The sequence below is a fragment of the Delphinapterus leucas genome, chromosome 2, assembly GCF_059928025.1.
Source record: "Delphinapterus leucas isolate spDelLeu-1000000601 "Yukka" chromosome 2, BTC_Dleu_Yukka2, whole genome shotgun sequence".
Lineage (NCBI taxonomy): Eukaryota > Metazoa > Chordata > Mammalia > Artiodactyla > Monodontidae > Delphinapterus > Delphinapterus leucas.
The window spans coordinates 42,209,736-42,222,116 of NC_143130.1; positions in this window are offsets into that span (position 1 = coordinate 42,209,736).

Consider the following 12,381-nt stretch of genomic DNA (forward strand, 5'->3'; position numbering starts at 1 on the left):
GACCAAGCAAGGGTTCATATCTAAACTACAGAAACAGCACATACAACTCAATATCAGAACAACATCCAAAATCTTTTTTAAAAAAATGAGAAGACCTAAATAGACATTTTCCCAAGGAAAAAATACAGATAGACAGCCAGAACTCACAAAGATGCTAAACATAGCTAATGAGCAATAAAATGCAAGTCATAACTATGAGATATATCACATCACTCTAGTCAGAATGGCTGTCATCAAAAAGATCACAAATAACAAAGGTTAGTGAGGATGTGGAGAAAGGGAAACTCTTGTACACTCCTGATGTGAATGTGAAGTAGTGCAGCTATTGTGGAAAGCAGAATGGAGGTTTCACAAAAAAATTAAAAATAGAACTACCATAATATCCAGCAATTTCACTCTTGGGTATATCAGAAGAAAACAAAAACACTATTTCAAAAAAATAAATGCACACCAATGTTCATAACAGTGTATTTGTCACAGCCATGATGTAGAGTCAAACTAAGTGTTCATCAATAGGTTAGGGGATAAAAAAGATTTTTTATGATGACTTCAGCAAAAAATGAAATTTTGCCATTTGCAAGAACATGGATGGACTTGGAGGGTATTATGCTTAGTAAAATAAGCCACAGAGAAAACAAGCATGGTAGGTTATCACTTACATGTGGCATCTAAAAAATTGAATACAAAAAAAAAATAGACTCACAGATTAAAGAACAGACTAGTGGTTACCAGCAGGGAGAGACAGGGTGGAAGAGCAAAATAGTGGTAGGAGATTCTGAGGTATAATGCACTATGTATAAAATCAATAATCTACAGTGATGTACTGTATAGCATGGGGAATAGAGCCACTCTTTTATAATAAGTATAAATGGAGAAGAACCTAAACATTTATGAATCACTATGTTGTACCTCTGAAACTAATATAATAATGTAAATTAACTATAGATCAATCAAATATAAAGTAAGACACAATAAAGGGGAGACACTGATTATTAGATAGAAATCAATTAACACAAGTTTTGGAAATCAAGGAATTAAAAAACAACATGTAAGACACAACATTGGCATTTAAAGTGTACAATTCATTTAAAAGAAATCATTTAAGTGGTGAAAAATGGTACCCATTCTCACAATTTTGTATATCTAGGATAAATTATTATCTACAAAAATATGTTACAAATATTCACTCAAAAAGAAAGAGAAAATTTGGATTAACCCATTTTAGTATACAAATTTAATATCAAAGTCTCTATGTAAAATTGATTTGAATAAGTTCTGTTAGCCACTTCTAGTTTCTTTGTTATGTAAAATCTTTTAAAGCATAAAAATCAGCCTTTCTACATTATTCTATTAGACATACATAGAAGTTAAGAAATGAGAAGACAGAACAATCAACCAGGAAGGTGAATTTACTGAGAAAGAGTCATTCCTTCTCCCTCCTTTTCTTTTCCTCCTTTTCCAGGTCTCTTTCGGTTCCAATCAAGAGAAGTCTTGAGAGTTCTGAGAATATTTCTTTGAGGGCTTCAAATCACCATACCTACATCCTCTGCCACAACTACACACACAGTAACAAAAATAAACCTCTGCTATCTCCTCATGTACGAGGGATACATGCAAAATAAACTCCTACATGGAGACCAACAGGTGAATTTGTCCTTCCATTATAGTAAATCCCACACATTATGAGGCAGAAGCGGTTATGTGAGCTTTTCCTTGAAGGCAAAAAACTTGCATTCATTTCAAGTACCTGGTGATCATAGGGTACAGCCAGGGAAGGTGCCACCCCCCTTGGTGGGGCGGGGGGGGCCGGTGGTGGTGAATGGGCTCCCGCAACAATGCACCTCCTGATGTACAGATTCTGGAGAAACAAAGGGCAGTCACACCACAGTCAGCCTGTCAGCCTGTCGGGCCACTGGGCAACCCGACCAGCCTGGAAGTGCCCCATCAGTTGCTGAAAGCAAACTCTGTGCCCCCTGAGAAGCCAGGCAATTTGCGCCAGAGAGTCAGAGGAGACCGGTAATCAACTCCTCCTCTCTGCTCACCTCCTTGGGGTTACAGCAACCCCATCTCCAAACCCAAATCTGACCCTGGAGTGCCAAACTGGGAGTGGCAGGTGGTCTCTGCCGGTGCTTCAGCGCCCTCTGGAGGTTGTCTGCTCTAATGGCAACTCTCAGCCCTTCCTCCTCCTCCTTCCCTAGTCCTGGGGGCTGCCTTGGCCTCCTGCAGCTGCTGGCCTGATTTCATTCTTCTTTTTTTTCCAATTACAATGAGGTGTCTTACAGAGGTTTGGACTCTCTTGAAGAAGGAAGATCTTTTAGTCAATACACCTTAACAGTGAGAAGTTGGTTTCAAGAATGAACCCGAAATACTGTATTTTTCTCCTGATGATTCCAAGGAGAGACAGCTCAAGTTTTCTAAATCATAAGAAAAACCAAGGGAGATATGATATTCTGAGCCAGAGATGAAAAAGCAGTTTTTAGCACCCCCTCCTCATGTCATATGACCGGGATTTAAATCAATCAACTGCCACTGGTTTTTAAATCACATGACCCAACTTTAAATCACTCAGCTGCTTCCCTGTAACTCACATGGCTTGGCTTTGAATAGTAAGGAATGCAGAGGCATTAAAAATGATGCTCTGAACAATAAATGGAAAAACAACATTTTAGAAAATATTTTTCTTTTCGAATGGACCATTCATTGCATACAGAATAAAGGATTCTCTTGTGGATTTCTTGAAATGTAAACACGTACAATGTCTCTGTTGGCTTGATTGACTTAGTTTTTTGGGGTTCTTTTTTGTTGTTGTTAACATCTTTATTGGAGTATAATTGCTTTAACATGTTGTGTTAGCTTCTGCTGTATAACAAAGTGAATCAGCTATTTGTATACATATATCCCCATATCCCCGCCCCTCCCTCCCACCCTCCCTATCCCATCCTTCTAGGTGGTCACTAAGCACTGAGCTGATCTCCCTGTGCTATATGCAGCTCCTTCCCACTAGCTATCTGTTTCACCTTTGGTAGTGTATATATGTCTATGCCACTCTCTCACTTCATCCCAGCTTACCCTTTCCCCTCCCTGTGTCCTCAAGTCTGTTCTCTACATCTGCGTCTTTATTCCTCTGCATCGACTCCTGCTAGGGATGGATACTTCCTTTTATGCTCAGGGAATCCCCTAGTTTGAATATGATTTGTGTTTGATCCTGTGAAACCATCACAACTTCCCACCAGAGATAAATGAGGAGATTCTGGCTTTTATTAGTATGCACGGTGAACACGGGTGTCCTGGCTGTACTTGTCAACCCTCCTGTTTTATCCACCTATTTTTATCCACCTTCCTCCCTGTGAGTACCTTTGACCAACCCTGAGCTCAGACTCCTGACCTATTACAGTGACTTTGTCAGTCTTGCTTTAAAAATGGACAAGTAATAAAATGAATTTAACCTAGAAGCAGCAGCTCAGTAAGGGAAATAAAATCACCAGAAGTTATCTAATCACAGCCACAGCCATCCAGGGCTCTGTCTTATCTGCTGGGTCATAAGAATGAGACCTTCCTAAACTTGAAGGGCATCAAATCAAATAAGTAAAGGTGTTGCTCACCTCTGGCTCTTGGAGGGATTGCTAGGCAGTCTATCCAGTGTATACTAACTGAAAAACACTGTTATGGTTTTGAAACACCTATGTTCCAGGAAAGATTTTTGGGGTGCATGGGGAAGGTTTCTTTTTGACATCAAGCAAAAAATAAATCACCAAGCTCTTTGAGCACAGGGGTTCTTAAGAGGGCAGTAGAAGGAAGGAATGGGCAGAAAAGACGATCTCCTCTGAAGTGAAGGTCATTTTTCCAAAAGAGTAGGATTTAGTCTCAGTTTATGGAAGACACTTTTAAATAGCTGGGACAGGTCCAAACTGCAGTTTAGGGAACGAGGGCTTCAAAAGAACAGTGCTTTAAAAGTCCTGGCAAGGAAGCAAGAGGATGAAGAGTTGGTTTTGCATAGTTTTGAACACAGGAGTAAAGAAGCAGAGGCATCTCTGACTAAAAGGCCCTGAGATCCTATGGCAGCAATGGGTCAGTTGCAGGGGGCAGGGGGTGTGGGGGGCGATATTTCTCTCTCAACGTCTCCCAGGGCAGCCACCCTTCCCTACCCCACCCCCCTACTCCCTGCACCCTTCCACCCTCCACTGTTGGGTCCCCAGGGACAGCACTTCTTAAGCTGGAGCACTCAGGCACCATCTCTGCAGTCTGGATTCTTCCTGGAGCCTGGCAAGTTCTGGGACAGGGAGCCAGGTCTGCAAGGCCGCTGGGGTACAGTCGGACCTGGAGGCCTGGAGAGGAACTGGAGCCCTGAAGCCCACCCACGTCCTTGAAGCCGAGGGAGGAACACATCCTCCTAACAGTACTTCTCAGGGCTCAGCGTGCTCCCCACCCGACGGTGATCCATACTCACTTGAGGCAGCAAGGACTGCCTCTAACTGGCCCCCTCGATTCTGCCTTAAGGGTCCTCGCACATGTGTGATAGCACAAGCCCCGGATGTATTCAGTCAGCTGAGGCCAGTGCTGCCGGGGTCCCTCCAGTCCCATCCCCCAGCCCCTCCCTCTGGGACTGTATCTAATAGAAGAAAGAGCATAGAGGAATTGGCTGAATCAAGGGACCTGGGAGCCTGGGTATGAATTTGAAGACCGAGAACCTAAAGTGCAATTACATATTATTGGAAACTCTTGTGGGGTGTGTGGGGTGAGGTTAGGAGGCTGAGAGGCTGAGTCCCACCTGGTGAGTCCAGCCCCAGGACACCACACAGCCCCACACCCTTCCCTGACATCAGACAAGGGGTGCTGCAACTACAGCCGGCACTCTGCACTTCCCGCTCCCTGATTCTCCTCCATAAGAGCAGGTGGCCCCCCTCTGAGGGCAGGGGCAAGACAACGGACCAAGTCCCCCTGCACTAAGGCGCTACTGGAAGCTCTTCCTGAAGAGCAGTGCTGGCTTGGAACGAACCCGTGCACCGCCAGAGTTGGTCTCGTCCTGCAGCTGAGGGATGCAGGATTTAAGTCAGCTTCCTTGGCTTTCAATCAATCAGCCCCCCCCCCACTTTAAGTCAGGTGACCCGACTTTAAATCACTGTGTGCCCCTCAAGCCTGCAACTTCAAAAGTTGGGAACTTCACTTTAATCCCAGCACCTAACATAGCTGAATGCACACTGTAGTCACCCCCAAGCCTAGCTTAGAGTCAGGATATAAGGTAAGGGGATGGGCGTGCACACATGGTGATGAGGGTGTACTTCATGTACCAGAACGGTCTAGGCACTCTGGGGTACAGCAAGCAGTGCACGATACAGCAGCTCCCTGGCAAATCTGGTGATGCACAGGGAGAGCAGGCACACGCAGGCGTGCAGAGGTTCCAGGACGGGAGCTGGGGCACAGCCAGCCGGGAGGGTGTGAAAGTGGAGGAACTGAGCCTTCTTGAGAAAGGCAGACACAGAGGATGGATGAGAAACAAAGACCAGATGAAATATGGATTTGAAAAACACACGCTGCTCTTGAAATTGGGGTGGTGGCACCCCAGATTTGAGTCTTCTTACTCCCCAGTACCTAGTGCTTTGGCATTTGCCCAATTACTTATAAAATTTACTGATAATATCTAACCCATAGAATACTGCATTTGTAGTGGTATTGCATGTTAATGTTTCTATAGTGGAATAAACTTTTCTACAAGAAAAATGTACACTATCTGAAATAAATTAAAACCCCTCTTTATAAAGTACTATATTGGACTTCCCTGGCACAGTGGTTAAGAATCTGCCTGCCAACGCAGGGGACATGGGTTCGAGCCCTGGTCAGGGAAGATCCCACATGCCGCGGAGCAGCTAAGCCCATGTGCCACAACTACGGAGGCTGCAGGCCACAATTACTGAAGCCCGCGCACCTAGAGCCGGTGCTCCACAACAAGCGCAGCAAGAGAAGCCACCGCAATGAGAAGCCCACACGCTGCGACAGAGTAGACCCCGGTCGCCGCAACTAGAGAAAGCCTGCATGTAGCAACGAAGACCCAACGCAGCCAAAAATAAATAAATAAAATTTTTTTTTAAGTACTATATCCTTCTGTACAACTTCTCTGGGAAGAACAGAGAGATGGCGTGGGAGAGTGAGAAAGACCAATATTTAGTGCACATCTCTCATGCAGGTGCTCTGCTGGCTCAGATAGATTTATCCCCACTTTACAAAGGAGGAAATAATCTCAGAGAGGTTTAGTAATTTACCCAAAGCCAAACAGCCATTGAGTGGCAGAACCAAGATCTGAACCAAGTGTGTTACCTTCAAAGCCTAAGTCCTCATCACAACAAAACTCAATTAATATTTACATTTATCGAATAACATTGCAACCTGCGGAGTTCTTGGCACAATCCTGAATAAGAGTGAGAAAGAAAGAAATAGCATTGTTCCTACAGTCAACCAAAATTTTTGGAGTGGCTGCTAGATGCCTGGCCCTTTTTGGGGTTCAGCAGTGATGAAGACAGGAAGAGTCCTGCTTTCATGAACCATGTAGTGGGGAGGAGAGACAGGTGCAACTTGGGTGAGGGATTTCAACTTGCTGGGCCTCTGTTTTCTCATCTGGAAAATGGGACAGGTGTTCCTCATTTTGTGGGATTGTCCAGCCCTCACATTCTGATTCCATAAGAAGCATTTGTTTTCCTGTTTCTTTAAAATTCATTCAGGCCGTGAGCCGTGATGAATGTTGTTAGCTGCTCCCCAAATCACTCTATTCCCACCCTTTTCCTGTGATCAGGTGTTTCCCAAAACATGACTCACAATCAATCAAGTCACAGAACCTAAGGGGCACCCAGCAGAAAAATTCCAACCCTTGCTTCCCAGGAGCTCTGCGGTCTACCTGCCAGGTAAACTTAACTCACCTGACACAAGATGGCCATCCCTGGTTTCACATCAACATGATCTCAGGCACAAACCTCCTTGTTTTTCCATTTTGTCTTTAAGTTACTTGTCGAAACAACTGCACAAATATGACAAAGATATAAAATCAGGCATCTTCTGCCCCCAGTGCCTACTAATAAGTGATTTTCTGCCACTTTAATGATAAAGATAGAACATTTCAACATTCTGCTGCCCTTATTATTTGTCATTTTTGTTGATATTTCTATTGAACACATCTTTCAATATTTTAACAATGGAACATTTATTTAGGTTGTTCCAGATCCAGCCTTGAGTGGTAAAGGTTTTGTTGTTATATTTCTATTGTTTCCTTTAAAAATCATTATCCTATTTAACTGGATTAAGACAATTCTATAGGCATTTATCTTACGATATTGATGAAATTAATACATAGAGGGCAGTAGTACAAGTTGATTGGACTTGAGAACCTCTATTAGCACAGTTAAGTATAAATATTATCTATATGTAAACCAAAGTACATGCTGAGTGAGATTCTCCGACTCTTTTTCACCGTCTGCCCCTCAAGCCTGTGAGAAATGGAATATTTCTTGCTATCTCAGTAAACAAAGGATGTCACAGGCATCAGCACTTGCAGCCCTCCAAGGTGAGCCGGCGCGCCCTGAGGATCTCAGGTTATGCAAATACAGAATGCAGGCCCCAGAGAGCTGAGGTGCATATCAAAGGAAGGATTTCAGTGAGCCCAGACTCTTGCATCTTCCCATACAAAGAAAAGCGCTACATTCCTCACCTTGGGAGAGCTGGTTTTCCTTAGTTAACAATCACCTTTTGATGTTCCCCATTACGTGCGCCAGTCCCCTGCCCTGTCCGCTCCCCCCTGTACTTTAGCTCAGGGAGGAAGGAGCGCAGAGGGACTCGGCTGAATAAGGGGCCTGCGATCCTCGGGAGGAGTTTTCAGCCGCTTTCCCCGCAGTCGGGAGGAGAGGCGCTGACGCTGCAGCCGGACCCTGCGCCTCCCTTGCCCCGTTTCCCCTCAGGACGCTCAGGCCGACCTCCTCCCCACGCCCCCCAGGCCCCGCAAGCCAGGCCGAGGGCAGGGGCGAGAGGAGGGACCGAAGTTCCCCGGGACCAGACGCTGGGGGCAGCTCTTTCTACACAGCAGCGGCAGGTGGCAGCGAACCCCTGCCCCTCAGAAGCTGGTCTTGCGCTGCCGCCCGGGCACCGGACCAGGCGGAGGTTCGGCGCCCACTTACCCGGCCCGCCGTCCCCACGTCTGTCGCGGCTTCGGCCGCCGGGGCCCCTCCAGAGCCGGCAGCCTCAGTGAGGCGGCCCTCCCCTCGGGATCCGGGGCAGTTCCGTGACGGCGGAGGGAAGAGACTCCGAGCCGGGAGTTCCAGCTCTGCGGAAACGCGGGCTCTGTTCTGGGCGCAGGGGCTGGGACCGCTCTGGCCCGAGGCCTTCCGGGAGGGAGGGGGTCGCCGGGGGAGGGAGTCGCCAGGAGCACAGGGCCCCGTCGGGGGTCCTGGAGGGGCGGCCGGCCTGGGGGCCCCGCCCACTGCGGCCGCAGCCCAGGCCTTTTTCCTGGAATCCTACACAAAAAAAGTTAGAAAGATACACGGTCTATAATAAATATTCTCAGGTGATTGTTGCAGCTGTGCTTACTATCCCATTAAAGGTGTAAAACAGATAAAACACTTTATGTTCAAAATTAAATATGAATTTTTACCTTTCTAATTATGTCTCTGCTATTCACAATTGTCGTTAATGAATCAGAGACTGTGGCATCACTAGTTAAAAATGAGCTTGTTAAAAAAATAGAACTCACGCCCACCGGACCTGCTGAATCAGAATCTGCACTTTTACAATCTCCCCAGTGTACCTGTGTACCCATGAATAGTTGAAACGTACATTTCTACCTCGACATGTCTTTTCTGTCTGAGAAATACACACATTTTATCCAGTTTGATATAAATAAGACACTCAAAAATGCATATGCCTGTGTTGAAACCATCATTTTATCATTTCTTTTCCAGATAAGTATAGTCTCTATACTGGTTTTGTGGATCACATGCCATACTCTTTTCTTTTCTTTTCTTTTAAATAAATTTCTTTATTTATTTTTGGCTGTGTTGGGTCTTCCTTTCTGTGCGAGGGCTTTCTCTAGTTGCAGCGAGCAGGGGACACTCTTCATCGTGGTGCGCGGGCCTCTCACTGTCGCGTCCTCTCTTGCTGCGGAGCACAGGCTCCAGACGCACAGGCTCAGTAGTTGTGGCTCACGGGCCCAGTTGCCCCGTGGCATGTGGGGTCTTCACAGACCAGGTCTCGAAACCGTGTCCCCTTCATTGGCAGGCAGATTCTCAACCACTGCACCACCAGGGAATCCCTATACTCTTTTCTTGTAGTTAGAAATAAGGTAGAGATAGTTACTTTGTAAAAAAAAAAAAAAAATATATATATATATATATATTACTGGATAATTGAAGACACTCTTCTAAATTAAAACCAGTTCTCTTAACTTGCTATTTTCTTCGTGGGTCACATTATGAACTCTTCCCGTGGCCACATGGCATGTGTACTTTTAATTTCAGGGACTGCTGACATTACAGGATATGGTCATAGATTTCTATCAAGAGGGGTGACAATACCTGGACCAAGATCATTGGGAATTGTACAGGGATGTGACGTTAGAGAAGTATAGGAACCTGCTCTCCTTGGGTGAGGATACCTTCCTTCCAGAATTCCTTATCCAACCACAGGGTTTAGAGTCCTTCATTTGTAGAATGTCTCCTGGAATCTTCTGCTTCCTACAATAGTGTTTCAGATTGCAACGTTTCAGGAAAGATTGGGAGTTTGTGGGTATAATTTATCTTATTCTTTTAAAATTGCAGCCTCCCTTTTAATATACTTTGTAACTGCTTGGGATGTGTCTATATGAACTGTGTACTATATGCTTCTGTTATAGTCCTTACAATATTTTATTGTCTTATTTTCTGTAACAATTTTCCATGGATTCTTTGGGCTTAAGGTATATTAAAAGGGAGACTGCGATTCTGGGACTTCCCTGGTGATGCAGTGGTTAAGAATTTGCCTGCCAATGCAACTAGAGAAAAGCCGCGCGCAGCAACGAAGACCCAACGCAGATTAAAAAATAAATAAATAAGTAGTAGGTTTCTCTTTTTTCCACACCCTCTGAAGCATTTCTTGTTCATAGACATTGTGATGATGGCTATTCTGAGTGGTTCCAGGTGATACTTCTTTGTATATCTGATTTGCATTTGTCTAACATAAAGCAATGGTGAGCATCTCCATATGTGGGTTTTTTTTTCTTTGAACAGTGTGAGTAAAATTTACCCCTTGAAAAAGGGTTATTGAAAGGTTGCCTTGTTTTGAAGTCTATTTCGATTACCTACCCCAAGACATTTTTTGAGGGCTGTTGTCATTTACAGCTCCCCAGGCATTGTGAATATGAAGTGCCTATAAGGTCCAGTTTTAGAGTTGTTGTCATGGGAAACAGAAGGTGGCAGGATTTCTACCATCCCTCTCTGGTTACTGACACAACCTTAGATGTAGGGAAAGTCCTGTTCCTGGATTTTAAATTAGAGTGAAATGTGCCTGACCAAACATGTAAGGGCTTCTGTCCCATTCCTTCTTCCCCCTTACCCTTCATCCCCCAAACAAGTATAAATCCCTACAAAATCACCTGTTGAGGGTGCTGTTGTGCAGAGAGGGATGACCCTAATGAAGGAGTCGGGAGGTTGGAACCCAAACACCAGGATATGTTGAGACCAGGTGATTTTGCAAATGTCATCTAGCCCAGAGAGTCCACCATCCTTTGGGTGTCAGAGGGTTGATTTAGTAGTATGAGGGCACACTTAGATCTGGAGAATGTGATCCCATGCAGGGGGACCAGGTACTACATGTTCAAGGGGGGCAAATTAGCTGGCATATCCTCCCGAGGTCCTCAGGCCCTCAGTAGTCCAGCCTTGGGACCAAATTGGGTCTGTGTCCAGGGATGTGACACTAGCACGTTCACCACGACTAAACGAATTTAGTGATCATTTTTCTTTTCTGTAATTTAATTTTAAATTTATAATGGAGTATAGTTGATTTACCATCTTGTGTTCGTTTTTGATATACACCAACATGATTCATTTATACAGAGATGACTATATCTTCTTTTTGGAATTATTTTCCCATTGTGGTTACTAAAGGGTGTTGAGAAGAGTTCCAAGTGCTCTACAGCAGGTCCATGTTGATTACAAGTTTTCCCTCTGTAAATATGTATATACTAACTCCAACCTCATGATTTATGCCTCCAACACAGCTTTCCAGTTTGGTAACCATAGGTTTGTGTTCTAAGTCTGGGACTCTGTTTCTGTGTTGTAAGATAGTACCTTTGTATCAATTGTTAGATTCCACCGATAAGTAATATCATATGACATTTATCATTGTCTGATTTATGACACTTAGTATGAATGTATCTAGGTCCTTCCGAGTGGCTGCAAATGGCCTTGTTTCATTCATTTCATGGCTGAGTAATATTCCATTGTACATATCTACCATAATTTCTTTACCCAGTCTTCCTTCCAAGGACGTTTAGGTAGCTTCCAAGTAGAGGCTCTTGTAAACAGGGCTGCATAAATTTTGGAGTGCCTGGGTCCTGTCAATTTATTTTTTTTCCAAGATACAGGCCCAGGAGTGGAAGCGCCATATGCTCTGAATCTCTGTTTTCAGATTTTTAAGGAATCACCACCCACTTCTCCCCAGTGGCTGTTAGCAATTTACATTCCCACCATCAGCTTCTCAGGGTTCCCTTTTTTTTTTTTTTTGCTGTACGCGGGCCTCTCACTGTTGTGGCCTCTCCCGTTGCGGAGCACAGGCTCCAGATGCGCAGGCTCAGCCACTTTGAGGCATGTGGGATCTTCCCGGACCGGGGCACGAACCCGTATCCCCTGGATTGGCAGGCAGACTCTCAACCACTGTGCCACCAGGGAAGCCCTCAGGGTTCCCTTTTCTCTACACCCTGCATTTCAGGTTTTACACTTTGTGAGGTTGGCCATTCTGACTGGTGCGAAGTGATACCTCTTTGTAGTATTAATTTACATTGCCCACCTGTTTTGTTGGGCAAATATGGAGTAAGGGTTTTTCCTGAATATATTAAGGAATAACGCATATGGCCTTTTTGGCCAACTGCATCATTGGCGATGTTCAGCAGCTTTGCATGTGCTTTAATGGCGAGTACAAACTACCTCTTGAAATCCCTTTCCTGCAATTTTGCCTTGCTTGCAAGGCCTTTACGAATACTTGGCTCAAGAAATGACTCCATTAGAGGTGTCAATTACAACCCTGCATGTTTGTGAATTGCAGTGCCCCTGAGCACCGGTTTCAACTTGTTGTTTAGGGAAGCAGCCACAAAGGGGCAGGATTTCTACCGACCCATTCCGGTTACTGGGGCACCTGAAGGATAGGGAAATTCTT